The 14,667-nt window shown below is 39.8% G+C and overlaps 1 pseudogene; it reads left to right on the top strand.

Moving 5' to 3' along the window:
* The first annotated feature begins 13,822 nt into the window (after positions 1-13,822).
* Positions 13,823-14,148, top strand: LOC102839897 (annotated as a pseudogene).
* Positions 14,149-14,667: the final 519 nt, after the last annotated feature.

The following is a 14,667-nucleotide window of genomic DNA, read 5'->3' as shown; positions in this document are numbered from 1 at the left end:
GAAAAGCCGTCCATGGGATTTAAATTCTGGTCCACAGGAGCTGCTTCCAATTCCTGGCATGGCCATTAAATCCTAGCTCCAGCATAATTCTCGACATGACACTCTTTCTTGGGTAGAAGCAGAAAGAATAAAATAGAAACAACCATTTTTCCCCCATTCTCCTAGAAATTATACCATACTGATGTATACTATAGTTTTTACTTTCTTCTCTGTTTATGCCTAGTTTAAAGATACCAACAAGAAGTTAGAATATTTGAAGTGAGGCAAGTGCATACTAAAAAATATGAGGTGTGCACAATTTTTGTCAACACATCTAGGTGGATTAGATGTGCATCTATTTAGGGGAGGTTTCAGTTGATGTAATGAATTCTTGCATGACTTAGGTACTATGTTTAATCCCAGCATATCCCAACAGTCTGGAGTCATCCATGATTCCCTCAACCCTTTGGTACTATCTGTTCCACAAAATTACTCTGCTTTTCACAAATTTGCTATCTTGTCAGTTTCTACTACCAGCTATTCAATTTAATCCATTAACAGATGCACAGATGCCCTGAAGATGTGGACATTTTCTTTCTTTCTTCCACTGCTGTGCATATACTGGTGCAATAAAAAAAAAAAAAAAGTTCTCTCTTGTTTGGAAAAGCTATTGGACCAAACAACTTCTTGCTTTAAAAAACTTTGTCTCAACCTACCTCGTCCCATTGCGTACTTAAAACAAAAACACCTAACAGTACAGTAGAACATGCAGAGCGAGTCTGCAAATGATCACAACTGTGCAATTGTCCAGGGTGCGTCTTTGATAGGTTGTCATTTGTTCCCACTCACCTAGAGAGCTTGTGGACAGCTGAGAGGTTTGTGTGCATGTGTACGTTTTAACAAATTTTCAAAAGTTGCCATGGGGAGAGAATAGAAAGAAAGCCCTTCAAAAAGAAAATTATTTTCACAGCATCATCACCAGAGAAACACCCTTGCAACGGATATCTTTGAAGGTCGATCTCAATCTGAACTAATTGGGGAGGGAGGGGGCGAGCTTTCCATTTTGCTCACCTTTTATAATGGTTCTCAGAGAAGCGATCAGTAGCCAAATGCTTCCTACAATGAGTGGTTTGGGCACTTTCGAAGCAAAAGGAAAGCTCCTCCAGCTTCTCCTTCTTCTTCTTGCGGCGAAGAGAGGTCACCACCTGCCCTCTTTTACTTGCCACTTCTGATTATTCGCTAGGTTCTGCTCCAAAAGAGTCATCTTTTGTTGTGAGGACATTAATTTCCTCCCGCCCACCCCTCCAAAGGTTTTGCTAAGAAGGAGGGGTGGAGGCAGGAAAACGGATCTCGAAAGCCTAAAGATCACAGGCCTTCACTGAAAATCAACTTCAGCCTGTGCGAATGTACTAAATTAAAGCAATAACAGACAACACGTTTGTGAATATTTGGCGCCAGGAGAGAAAGTCAAGTCAGCCGGCTGCAGCCCTTCCTTCAGCAGTGGGGAGGGGGCGCAGCCCAATCTAGGCAGTGCAGCACTTGTGTCTGTTGTGATTGCTAGCTGGTTTCCACAGATCCTTGCTGAATATTATGCCATTAAACAGTATGAAAGAAAATCAAAATATATGTTTACTGGGTACTAAATACTAAGTGCCCTTTCAAATGCTCTTAAATGGCTAGGCTTTAAGTCATCGTGGTGCACCCTCAGAAAGCAAGAGCAGCGTGTTTCCCAGATTTCTGTTGCTGTGAAAGACTTGAGATGCTGAACAAACGGACTCTGAGATTTGTCAGTACCCTACAAATCATACCCTTAAGGCACATTCAAAAAATGAAAACAGCCCTCCACCACATACATTTTTTAACTTAGAGTTTTTATTGCAAAATTGGTGATGTCTTAGCTGTGTTTTCCCAGAGCTTGAGAAACACTCCATGTCTGCTTCAACGTAATAATGGATATACCTCCTGGGGGAGTCAGAGAAGGTGTAGATGTTTGGATGATGAGTTATTGTGAGTAGTGGTTAAGTATGCCAAAATACTTGTGGTGTGAAAATACAGATGCATTAAGAGCATTCATAAATTATTAAGCTCTTGTAGTGTCTGGTTCATTGGTTTGTTGTGTTAAACATATTAGTACTCCCTGCCTAAGGAGCTCTGGTAGAGTAGTGGTTACGAGTTGGGCTGCCAACCTCAAAGGTCAACAGTTCAAAACTACCAGCCACTCTGTGGGAGAGACATAAGGTGTTCTGCTCCTGTAAAGATTTACAACTTCGTAATCCCTGTGCAGATTGGTCACTATGAGTCGGAACTGACTCCACAGTACTTAACAACAACAAACAACTCCATGCCTAAATAGAGAACAGAAAAGACAGTCCAGAAATGGACCCAGAACACAGAGACTCTATTTCTTATATGGTAAAGGGGGCAAGCATCTCAAGTGGAAAGCATGACTGTTTCTGTAATTGCTGATGGGATAACTGGGTAGCAATCTGGAAAAGTCTAAAGTTGGATTCATATGTCATACCTTGCTCAAGGATAAAGTTGAAATGTAATAAAATATTAAATGTGAAAAAGAAAGAAACCATTATACACCTACTGCAAAAATTACTGCTGTTAGGTGCTATCAAGTCGGTTCCGACTATCAAGTCGGTTCCGACTCACGAAACACTGCCGGTCCTGTGCTAACCTCACAACCTTTGTTATACTTGAATCCATTGCTTCTGCCACGGTGCCAAGCCGTCTCATCGGGAGGTCTTCCTCTGTTTCTCTGACCCTCCACTGCAAAAGCACATGAGAGGATTTCTTTATAACCCAAAAAAAAAAAAAAACCAGAACATAAATGTAAACACTGATACATGTGACGACATAAAAATCAGACCTTCTACATGTACGAAAGAACCCCATAAGCAAAGTCCAGAGACAACTGACTACTTGGGAAACACATATTTGCAACTCATAACACAATCAAAGGATACATTTCCAAAATACATAAAGAACTCCTAGAAATCAATAAGAAAAATATCAACACCCCAAAAGAAATATGGGCAATGAATCTGACAAATATGGTCAACAGGGAAAACAAATGCAAGTAACTCCAGAATATGAAAAGATATTTAACTTCACAAATAATTATAAATATTTGAATTAGAAATATAGAGTGGTACTATGTTTCACCTATGTGTTGGCAGAATTTCACAAGTTTGATACTACTCTTTGTTGACAATGTGTGAAGAAGCAGGTATATTTGAACACTGGTCATGGGAATAAGCCCTTCAGAGGGCAATCTGACAATTTTCATCAAAAGTGCAAATGCAATACTTTTTGCTCCGGCAATTTCACTTCTGGGAATTTATTCTTCAGGCATATTTGCATATATGAGGAATGACAAATGTGCAAGGTTATTCATTAAAAAAGCAAATTACTAAGAAAAACCCAATTCTAGCAATAGGGATTAAATAAATTATAGTCCATTCACATAATGGAATAGTATGCTGTTGTAAAAGTAAGAAAGAGGAGATGATCTCCATGTTCTGAGATGGAAAGACTACCAAAACATAGTCTTATGTGAAAAGTACAGCAATCTGTGCATAGCGTTCTGCCACTTATGTATGTTGCTGTTGTTAAGTGCCATTGAGTCAGTTCCAACTCATAGCAACCATGTATAAAGTTGCCGAGGAGCAGCTGGTGGGTTTGAACCATCAACCTTGTGGTTCGCAGTCTAGTGTTGATCCTATAGCACCATACCAGGAGTCCACGTGCTGATTGTTGTTGTTGTTAAGTGCAGCTGTGTCAGTTCCAACCCATCACAGCCCTGTATAGGGTTTCCTAGGAGTGGCTGGTAAACTTAAACTGCAGGCATATAATCTATCAATCCAATAATGGAGGGAGATTTAGAGCAGATTTTATAGGAACCATTGTTAATTTGGTCCTTGATTAGATACAATGTCTTACCTATCATATATTTATAATGTATCCCATTACTTTCTAGTTTAAAAAAATCAGAAAAATTGAAAAACAATTTAAGGAGAGATTATATTTATTTTGGTTTACTTCAAAGACATTTCCTTTAAGTCCTTCCCTGTAGTCAGCTCTGACTTTTTTAAAATAATAATTTCTACAGTCTCAAAGTAGAAATTGACCCTAACACTATCTTACCACCAAAATAAAATTGGTTCAATTTTTAATTCTGCTTCAATCTTAACTTCCAACATGATATCTTTAGGTTAAACAGAACATAAGGTTAAAGTAGCACAGTCTTGAGAAAGCAAAGACTTGATGTTACAATTGTATAGTTAAAAACTATATTTACTTTAAATTGCAAAATGGTAGGTATTGTATGTGATGTTTAAGTTGCAGCAATTGTTCTAGTAATAAATGTAATATTCAGCAGCATTTTTCATAGATTACTCAGTTCATCATTAGTGCCATTTTGCCTCTTTATAATAATGTGCACTTTCCTTCAGAAAGAGCTTGGTTATTTCTTTGGTTGGGCCTATTTGCTCCTTTTTTATGTGAGATTTTTCAATACTATGAAATGATGCAGAGCAAAAAAGGTCCATCCACTTCACTTGTGTTGCCTCCTGCGTTACCTAAACCACAACAGAACAATGACAGACAACAGAGCCTTTCTCCTCTCTAACAATTCAGTCACCATGACAACCAGCAGAAGAACGTTGGGCCAGAAAAAAGCATTGAGCTTGAGGGACTAGACTAATCAAAAAATGGAATAACATGGCAACAATTACAGTGATGAGTGAGAGGGAAGCTACAGATGCATTCAGACACCTATGGCATCGCAGACTCAACGCATTCAGCATTTTGTGTTTAGTGTCTTGTGTTTTTGAGAGCAGGTAAATAGACAAGATCGAATTGTGTAACAGAATGTCAGTGCTCTAGTTAAATAGAAAATTCCTTTCCTTTGGCTGTGCTACTTCAAGCGCATTGAAGAGGGTTTAGGGGAGATGAGGTTTTGAAGTGAAATGTGTAATAGATACAATATGAGTGCCACAAGGCAACGTTATTTAGTTTCAAAAAAGTAAACTTGGGCATAGTTCCCCTCCACACACTCTCCCCCCACCCCCAAATATATAGGCACAAATATAGTGTGAATGCTGCTAGGTTAGTGGCTGACAGGATCTCAAATCTAGCTTCATATCAGTGGTTCATGTGATTCACCTCCCTTTGCTTCTTTCCAGAGTATATTGGTTCCAATTGACAAAATCAAGCATCATGAATTTTAGTAGTGTCTGTTCAGATATCTGGGAAAAATTAAGTTGAAAAGGGCATGCTGATTCTGTGGGTCAGACAACATGAACATAGGTGGATAGGCTGTCCATCTCCTGTCTCCACAACTGCCTCAGTTTACCATCTTCAAAATTCTCTCCCCATTCCTGAGGAGTTTAGTTTAACCTATAGATATATTTCTTTGAAACAGCGTTTGTATAGTCATTACTTCCAGATTGCAGACACAATTTGCTAGGTTCTAAATAGAGTCCTGGTGTGGTACTGCAGGATAATGCACTGGACCACAAGGTTGGTTTGAACCACATGGTTGGCAGTTCAAACCCACCATCTGCTCCTTGGAGACTCTACACAGAGTTGCTATGAGTTGGAACTGACTCAGTGGCACTTCACAACAACAACAACAACAAATGGGTTATTGGAGTCCTGGTGTCGCTCAGTAGGATAAGCACTTGATGGTTAACCAAAAGGTGGGCAGTGGTTCAAACCCATCAGCCATTCCTCAGAAACCCAATATAGGGTTGCCGTGAGTTGGAACTGATTTCACAGCGCTAAACAACAACAACAACAAATTGGTAAAGTGGAGCATCAGCAAAAACAGAGAAAGACCCTCAATAAGATGGCTTGTCCCAATGGTTGCCACAATGACCTCAAACACAACAATTGTGAGGATGGTGCGGGACCTGGCAGTATTTCCTGCTGTTGTATGTCGGATCGATATGAATCAGAACACACACAATGGCATTTAACAATAACAACAAGTAGGTTATGTATTCTAATCACTGCTACAGTTTTTCTGATGAAACTTTTTGCATGATTTTTTTACTTGGTGGATGTGTTTACTGAATACATTTGTTGTTGTCAAGTGCCATCGAGACTGTTCCAACTCAAAGTGACCCTGTATATGTATAGAGTTTCTAAGGAGAGGCTGGTGAGTTTGAACTTGCAACCTTGTGGTTAGTAGTCCTATGCTTATCCTACAGCACCGTACCAGGACTTAACTGATTTTTTTCAAAAGCTAATAAATAGAAAATTTCTCATTAGAATTATTTTATTAAATCATAAGCATGAACTGATATCCCCTTCCTCTTTAAAAAATAAGAAGTATGAAATATTGTAATTTTCATAGAGAAATTAGAGCTTCGGAGGAATGAGATCTAAACATTTAAATTGATTTACATTGAGATGGGGGTTTTAAAGCACCAGGCTGCAAACTTTGAGCTGATTTAATTCCCACTTTATAGACTACAAGGTCTCCAGTTGTTACATGTTCTATGATTTGATATATTTTCTTAGTCTATTTATTTTTACTTTCTGTGGCATAGTTTACCTATCTATGAGCTGCTTTTTGACTGTTTTTGTTTTTTTTTTAAAGTGGTGGGGAGGTGGCATATTGAGTTTACTCAGCTTATAGGTAAATGTTTATGAATATGAGAAAGGACCTATTTGAATGAATGAGTTCCTCTATTTTGATCTTGGTGTGAGACCAAAAGCTTCTAGCTAGAAATCACCTCATTAGGAAGATGATTCCAAATCATTTTCCTGGGTTAATTTTCCTCTTGCTCAAGGTGAGAGAAACAGCATGGTTAGGGTGATGATAGTCACTTTTTTAAATGTTTATTTATTCATAATTCATCTGCTTCTCAAAAAGAATTTGAGACAACTTACACAGAAAAGAGAGTGCTACTAAGACAAAACCTCCGTAACAGAAGCTAAAAGACAACAAACACAGACATAGAGAAAGTTGAAGGGAAATTTTTAAATCCTGACAAAAGAATCTGATTTCCAGTTCTCTGCTTTCCAGCAGCCAGGCAAAGAGAGGAACTCTGGGAAGCACAGAGCCCTCCATCACTAGTAACAAAAAAATCCTCTTGGTTCTTTAAGAAGAATAACCTTTTCCTGACTCTGAGCTCTTTCGGGTAGGATTTGTCCCAGGAAGTGGTCAGTGGGAACTGACCACTGTTATTTCAGGAGAGTTAAGGGCTAGATTTGTCTTTCTGACTTGGAGGTATGTGTATTCTGAGACATGAGCAAAGAACCATCATTCTATTTCTTCTCTGTGATTCAAAGAAGGATAACAAAAGAGAGAAGAATGTTCACTTCTGGCCATAAAGAGAGCAATCCGCCTCCTCTGAAAGTGAGTTACAACAGCTTATTTGGCAAACACCATGCAGAAGAGGACTTGGATTGGGCCAAAGGATCTGTTTTTTACCAAAGACCTTCTTGCTTTAAAGGCAAAGCAGCTTTAAAGGTAAAGGGCTGGTCGGGGCCTCCTCTAAGAAGGCCAGTTGAGCTGCTACCAGGCGATTTCATGCCAAATCCGAATGAAAAATAAGGGTTTTCCATGAGATTATTGCGAAAAGATGAGAAAACATCTAAATCAGCTTTGTAGCAGATCAACAATGATATCTTGAGTAGACCATATTTTACAAAAGCCAGATCTTATTTTAGACACTAGCAGCATGATCATTCTTTCCATATAGCCTCTGAAATTTTACTGCAAAGAAAATCTGCGTATCAGTTTTAACACCCGTCTCTGAGTTGCTAGATAAAAGGCCTCAGCAATCTGAAGAAATTTATCTTTAAAATGTTTCTATTATGCTTGGTGACAATGCATGCTTCCACTAAAGACTACTCTAGTATGTATTTTTTTGCCCTATGGATGAAGCAGGAATCAAAAAGGACTTTCACTTTGCCTCTGGAGAATGGTATGGGGCATGCAAACGCTGAACCTAAAGCTTTGAAAATGCTTTAGGGAACTGGTGGTGCTCTCTGTGCATGGGCATCAAGCAGAATTCTTTATAACCTAGGAAATTCAACTCAGGAGGACAATTTGTCCAGGGCTCCCAGACTGAGTTCATTTCTGCCTAGTTCCACCTCTTTTATTTCCCTTGAGTGGCCTCAGACATTCTGAAAAATGTCTGAAGGAGAGAAATTCACTGGTTCAGTTCATCTCCCTCCACACTCTGCCGTCATTGTAGGATGACGAGGCTTGCCACTTGTAGAGTAGCTATACTGTGCAAGCCCCAGGTGGGTCACTTCATACACATTATTGCTAACCCTCACTGCAGCCCTGTAAAAATAAGTACTGTCATCCTTCCAGAGTTCATGTATGAACCTAGTATTCATTCAACATTGTACTGGAGGGCCTATATGACATTCCAGCAGAAACTGCAGTGGTGTTGAGGGTCCAGGGATAAACACGGAAGACATGACTCCGTGAACAAAAAAGATAAAACAACCTTCACAAAAACAGTTAAAGAATTACCCAAGGAAGGCAGAGAACTAGAATCTGAAGCTATGTATATAATTCTGTAACCCAAACCATTATGCCATTTCCTCCTCATGGTGCTACTTCTAACCTGTCTTCTGATTTGTGAATTTCCGGAGGCAGAGTGGAGGTTGTTGTCGTTACTTCCAGATGCTTTTGACTCATAGTGACCCTCGTGTGGTAGGAGATCTGGCGCATACAGTTTTTGGTGGTAATCTCTATGGAAGCAGTTCACCTAGTCTTTCTCTTGTGGAACCCCTGGGTGGGATTGAACTGTTAGTATTTTGGTTAGCAGCTGAGTACTCAATCATTGCACCACCAGGACATCTTTTTCTGAGGTTAAGAACATTTATTTTAGGACTCATGGTCCAGTTTGTCACATTATAGCTGGGTTATTTTGAGAAAATTATTTAACCTCTCTACCCTCAATGATTTATTAATACAATGAGAATTAAAATATGAATCCCACCAATATATTGTAAGGCTTAAATGAGACTGCACATATAAAGCCCTTACCACTGTGCCCAGTACACAGTAAATGCTCATTAAATAGACCATATTATCATCTCATCTCCTCTATGGCTTCTCCTACCTTGAGGGGCCTCTGGAGAACCTAAGTCTCTCCTCTTCCTTCCCTGGTTTTGCCCCATCATTCTTACCTAAGGTGACACTTGTCATGATTTTGCTCTTCACACTAGGGGTCTATAGAAACAAAGACGGAGACATGTTGTTGTGCTCAGGAGTACACATATGACCTTACAGAATGTAAAACTGTAAAAAGGGGTATCCTATTCTGTAAAGAGCCAATAGACATTATACATGGTTGAAGGACAGTTGTATTTCTTGACCTTTCTTCTTTTTCTGGAACCTGCCATAACAGAGAGCAAAAGGGATGAGATGAATCAGGAAGAGTGGCCCCAAACGAAGGAATTTCCAGGCTTGTGTTCCAGCATCTCAGATTTCTGAGTCTCACAGAAGAGCAAATGTCTTGTGTTCTTCCTCTTCCTCTTTGCAGTTCTTCCTCTTTCTCATTTGCATGAGAAATGGTAGAAGGGTCAAGAAGAGGAGCAAACTAATGGTTCATTAAGACAGGTGAAGATTGTAAGGTGTGGTTTGGACTGTGGATAACTGAGGTCCAGCCAGTAATTGGTTTGATGTCTTTCACATCTAGAGAAAAGCCTTCCGTTGAAGAGGATGGTTCGTTTTTTTCTGCCATGCCAGTGGGAAATTTGAAGGCAAAGGATGTTTGGAGGAGTCCCACATAAAGCAGGAATGACCCCTATTGGGAGCAGCCTATGGGGGAGACAGAGTCTTGGAATGGAGTATGCAGCGAATCCCAAAGGGACATTAGCTAAAGGCTGTCAACTGGCGTCCTTGCAATAAGTTTCACTTGAAGGAAGAGTTGTGTGGTTCACCTATCGGGCTGTTTGGCACACCCTTATTATGTTTTTTTTTTTCCTGTTAAAATTTCTCATATTGAAGATATTTCTGTAAAAATCCGTAACAACTAGCAATGGACATATATAGTAACCCACAAGAATTTTCTGGTGAAAGGAGTTAATAATAGTAATTTCTAATTTATTATTTCCACCACTCATCTGTCAATTTTTCATACTCTGGTGGTTTGTGTGTTGCTGTGACCCCAGCGGGGTCACCCATGGTGAACACATTCTAGCAGGGTTTCTAGACTAACACAGACTAGGAAGAAGGAGAGTCAGACTACTTCTGAATATTCAACCACTGACAGAGGAACATCGTCAGCTTTAGTGCCATAAAATGAAAAACCATTATAAATAGCACCAGAAGATTGTCAGATATAGTGCCAGAAGATTGGAAAGCACTCTAACTATGACAGGGGAAGAGCTGTCTCCTCAAAGTAGAATTGACACTGATGATGCGAAGGGAGTAAAGCTTTCAGGACCTTCATTTGCTGATGGAGCACAACTCAAAATGAGGGGAAACAGCTGTAAACATCCATTAATAATTAGAACACAGAATATTTGACGTATGAACTAGGAAAATTGAAAGTTGTCAAAAATGAAATGGAATGTATAAACATAGATATCCTAAGCATTAGTGAGCTTAAAGGGACTGGTATAGGCCATTTTGAATCTTACGATTATATGCTTTACTATGAAAAATTTAAGAGGAATGGTATCACATCATCAAAAAGAATATTGCAAGATCTGTCTTGAGGTACAATCCTCTCTGTGGTAGGATAATCTCCATATACCTATAAGGAAGACCAGTTAATATCACTATTATTTAAATTTACTCACCAAACATTAAAGCCAATGATGATGAAACTGAAGAATTCGATCTTCTTCAGTGAGAAATTGATCAAACATGCATTCAAAAACACTAATAATTGCTGGTGATTGGAATGCAAAAGTTGAAAACCAAGTGGAAGGATCAGTAGTTGAAAAATATGACCTTGGTGATAGAAATGATGCTGAAGATTACAGCATAGAATTGTGCAAATTCTATTCATTGCAAATAACTTTTTAAAACAACATAAGGGTGATTATACACATGGACCTCACCAGATGGAATATAAGGAAATCAAATTGACTACATCTGTGGAAAGAGATGTGGTGGAAAAGCTCCACATCATCAGTCAAAACTAGGCCAGGGTAGATTGTGGAACAGACCATCAATTTCTCATATGTGAGTTCAGGGTGAAGCTGAAGAAAATAAAAGCAAGTCCACGAGAGCCAAAATATGACCTTGAACATAGCCTACCTGAATTTAGAGATCATCTCAAAAACAGATTTGATGCATTAGACACTAAAGACTGAAGACCATTAGAGATGTGGGATGACATCAAGAACATCATACAGGAAGAAAGCAAAAGGTCATTAAAAAGACAAGAAGAAAAGATAAGACCCAAATGGATGTCAGAAGAGACTCTGAACCTTGCTCTCCTATGTAGAGATGCTAAAGTAAATGAAAGAAATGAGGAAGAAAAAGAGCTGATCAGAAAATTTCAAATGACAGCTCAAGAAAACAAAGTATAAAGTATTATATTGAAATGTGCAAAGACCTGGAGTTAGAAAACCAAAAGAACATGCTCAGCATTTCTCATGATGAAACAACTGAATAAAAAGTTCAAGCCTCAGCTTGCAATATTTAAGGATTCTATGGGGGGAAATATTGAATAATGCAGAAAACATCAATAGGAGAGGAAAGGTATGAACAGGGTCCAAAAAAAAATGGTCGGTGTTCAACCATTTCAAGAAGAAGCATATGATCAAGAACCAATTCTACTAAAGGAAGAAGTCCAAGCAAGGCCCTAGGAATTGATGGAATACAAATTGAAATCTTTCAACAAACTAATACAGCACTGGAGGCACTCACTCATCTATGCCAAAAAATTTAGTAGACAGTTATTCGTCCATATGATTGAAAGAGATTCATACTTGTGCCAATTCCAAAGAGAGGTGACTCAAAGAATGTGGAAACCATTGAACAATATCATTAATATCACATCACATGCAAGTAAAATTTTGCTGAAGATAATTTAAAAGCAGCTAAAAAAGTACATCAACAGGAAACTGCCAGAAGTTTCAGCCGGATTCAGAAGAGGACATGGAACTAAGAATATCATTGCTGACGTTAGATGGATCTTGGCTGAAATCAGAGAATACCAGAAAAATGTTTACCTGTGCTGTATTGACTTTATTTCAACTATGTGCATCATGACAAGCTATGGATAATAGTGAATAGAATTAATATTCCAGAACATTGGGTTGTGCTCACGAGGAACCTGTCCATAAGCAAAGAGGCAGTCGTTCAAACAGAACAAGGGGACACTGAATGGCTTACAACCAGGAAAGGTGTGTGCCAGTGTTGTATTCTTCCATCACATTTATTCAATCTGTAAGATGAGCACATAATCCAAAAAGCTAGAATATGTGAAGAAGAACATGGCATCAGGACTAGAGAAAGACTCGTTAACAACCTGACATATGCAGGTGATAGAACTTTGCTTGCTGAAAGTGAAGAGGACTTAAATTCTTACTGATGAAAATCAAAACCACATCCTTAAATATGGGTTGTATGTCAATGTAAATAAAAAAAAAAAACCTCACCACTGGAGTAACAAAAAATATCATGATAAATGGAGAAAAGATTGAAGTTGTCAAAGACTTTATTTTGCTTGGATCCACTGTCAACACTCATGGAAACAGCAGTCAAGAAATCAAACAGCATATTATATTAAGAAAATCTGTTGCACAAGACTTTTAAAGAGCAAAAATGCCAGTTTGAAGACTAAGAGGCACCTGACAAAAGCCATGGTATTTCCAATAGCCTCATATGGATGTAGAAGTTGGACAATGAGTAAGGATGTCTGTAGAAGAATTGGAGCATTTGAGTTATGGTGATGGAGAAGAACATTAAAAGTCCTACATAACTGCCAGGAGAACAAACAAACCTGTGAAGTACAGCCAGAGTGCTCCTTAGAAGTCAAGAAAGATATTGAGACTTCATCTCTTATTCTTTGGACATATTATCAGGAGGGACAAGTCCCTGGAGAAAAATATCATGTTTGGTAAAGTGGAGGGTCAGCAAAAAAGTGGAAGACCCCAAAAGAGATGGATTGGCACAGTGGCAGAGTAATGGACTTAACTCTAACAGTGATTGTGAGGATGATGCAGGATTGGGCAGTGTTTTGTTATGTTGTTCATAGGTTGCAATGAGTTGGAATTGACTTGATGGCCCCTAACAACAACAATATATGCATTTAAAAGTTGGACAGTGAATAAGGAAGAACACAGAACAATTGATGTATTTAAGTTATGGTTTGGAGAATATTGAATGTACCATGGACAGCCAGAAGAACAAACAAAGCTGTTTTGGAAGAAGTACAGCCAGTGTGCTCTTTGGAGGCAAAGTTGACCAGACTTCATCTCTCTTAATTCAGACACATTATCAGAAGGGACCAGTCCCTGGAAACTGGTCCCTGAAGACATTATGCTTGGTAAAGTGGAGGGTCGGTGAAAATTAGGAAATACCCCAATGAAACAGATTGACACCGTGGCAGCAGCAATGGGGTTAAGTGTAACAATTGTGAGAATGGTGCAGAATAGGGCAGTGTTTTGTTCTGTTGTGTATAAGATCACTATGAGTTGGAATCAAGTAGATGGCACCTAACATTACTACATTCTGGGCACTGTCCTTAGTACTTCATATGTCATCCCACTTAATCCTGTCAACAACCCTATAGGCAAGTATTATATTTATTCTTATTTTAAGAAATTAAGGTTAAGAATCGTGGGGTAGGTGGCTTCTGGGCAGTTTAGGCGGTATTTGTGTTACCGGGTTGGTGGCATCATGTCTTTCTGCAGCTTCTTTGGAGGCGATGTTTTCCTGAACCACTTTGAATAGGGCATCTAAGTGTGTGCCAAGTGTACCTAGGAGCTGTTCTCAACGTTCGAGCACTCGTCCCCTTGGTCAGTGTTCACTGAGACCTGGCAGCATGGCCAAGGGTCCAGAGCACAATCAGCCTTAAAGATATCCTGCGGTCGTTGTGGTAAGGGCTGGGCCCTGAGTTCCTCAATGACAGCCCCAAGCGGGAATAGTCCCGATTCTGAATATTTAGCAGTTCACTCAAGTTCATCCCTAAAGGTAAAAAATCTTCTGCCTCCCAGGGAAATTAAACGAGTAGCCTACACCCTCCAAATGGCCACCCCTTGCTGGAAGTGGAGTCCGCTGACATTCAGACAGAAAGAGAAGGATGGGGCAGGGCCTGGGGCTGGAACCTCAGGGACACAAGCAGGTGCTTCTTCTTGGCCCACACTCCTCTGCCAGGATAGAACCAAGAGGCTGAGTGGGTGACTCATCTTGGCCTCAGAATCTCTAGGCCAGGATTGTAGGCTTAGTGCATCTTGAAAGACATAGTACCCTCAGCTTCTCTCCTCAGCCTGGCTTCCCCTCTCTGCCTGTCTGGACTCATTCCTGTGGCAGAGGGCTCTGGCCCTAGCCAAGGCCCTTAATAAGCCCTCCCGCCCCAAGCTGTGTAAGCAGACACAGTGCCAGCAAAGCCATCCTGTCCGGGTGCTCCAGCCCTGGTCACCACATGATTCTGTCTGGTCAAACCCTTCCAGGCCCACCAGAACGCTGGTGGTTCGTGACCCACTGGGACAGCAGGCCAACAGCAGTTGGAGAGGTGCATCCCT

The sequence above is a fragment of the Chrysochloris asiatica genome, unplaced genomic scaffold (genome assembly GCF_000296735.1).
Source record: "Chrysochloris asiatica unplaced genomic scaffold, ChrAsi1.0 scaffold00017, whole genome shotgun sequence".
Classification (NCBI taxonomy): Eukaryota; Metazoa; Chordata; class Mammalia; order Afrosoricida; family Chrysochloridae; genus Chrysochloris; species Chrysochloris asiatica.
This window is presented reverse-complemented; position numbering and strand designations above follow the sequence as displayed.